The sequence below is a fragment of the Solanum pennellii genome, chromosome 8, assembly GCF_001406875.1.
Source record: "Solanum pennellii chromosome 8, SPENNV200".
In the NCBI taxonomy this organism is placed as follows: domain Eukaryota; kingdom Viridiplantae; phylum Streptophyta; class Magnoliopsida; order Solanales; family Solanaceae; genus Solanum; species Solanum pennellii.
In genome coordinates, this window is record NC_028644.1 from 58,696,508 (window position 1) to 58,697,776 (window position 1,269).

A 1,269-nucleotide genomic window follows, 5' to 3' on the forward strand; every position below is an offset into this window, starting at 1 on the left:
CCGATCCATCTACTATCCTGGTGTCGGAACGTGACACCCGATCCATCTACTATCCTGGTGTCGGACCGTGACACCCGATCCATCTACTATCCTGGTGTCGGAACGTAACACCCGATCCACTACTATCCTGATGTCGGAACGTGACACTCCGATCTACTACTACTACGTGTCGGTTCGTGACACCCGATCCATTACCCTCAATCTTTTAGTTCATCAAGCCTTCTTTTATACCAAGGCATCATCATTAACAAAGGGGTTTTAAGTTTTAAGATTCAACAGCCTCATCATACTAATTTCATCACAATTATATAATCACATCATGCATGCACACAATTAAGCATATAGGAGATTTTACAATACTACCCAATACATATCATTCGCTATTAAGAGTTTACTATGAAATAGCATAAACCATAACCTACCTCCACCGAAGGATTCGTGATCACGCAAGCTACTCCTCAAAATCTTCGCTTTCCTCTTCGTTCTCTCTTCTCTCGCTCGTTCGCTCTCTCTTCTTTCTCTCTCTCTATTTTTCTTATTCAAACCCTTATTCTTTTACCCTAATTGTCATATAATTAAGTATAAAAGATGATAAAAATAACCCACTTTTTATTTCAAGGTTATCTCCTTTAACCCCCAAGTAATTGAATTATTAACATTAACCCACTAACTTTATAATTATAAGCGTGAATAGTCCAAAACGCCCCTTTAAAAACTTAAGCAGAATTTCGACCCGGTCAGGGTTACGCAGTCTGTGACTGTCCGTCACGACTGTGACGGTCCGTACTGCATGTCCGTCACAAAGTTCAGAGAGTCAATTCTGTGGAAGGATCTGTGACGGTCCGTCGTGCCAACGACGGTCCGTCCTGCCATTCCGTCGTGAAGTTCAGAGAGTCGATCTCAGTTTTCAAATTTTCAGACTCTAAGTGTTTTGGAACGAGACCCCCTCGATGGTCCGTCGTGCCCATGACGGTCCGTCGTGGGATCCGTCGATCCAGACAGTTATTACCAGAATAAACTCTACTGCTCAAAACGACTAAACAGGTCGTTATAGTTAGTTAGTCTAAAACAAGTTAATGTTGTATCCAATTAGTATATATTTAAGATTTACAACAGGGCGAGTGAGTAATGACATATCGTATTATAGCTAGGTGGGTGAGTCTGAATCTCTCTTTGGTAATACGAGACTAAAGGTAAGTTATATATATATATGTTTTATCAGGTGAAGAGTTGACCAGTCAAGAATAATTCACACATTGAAGAGATGAA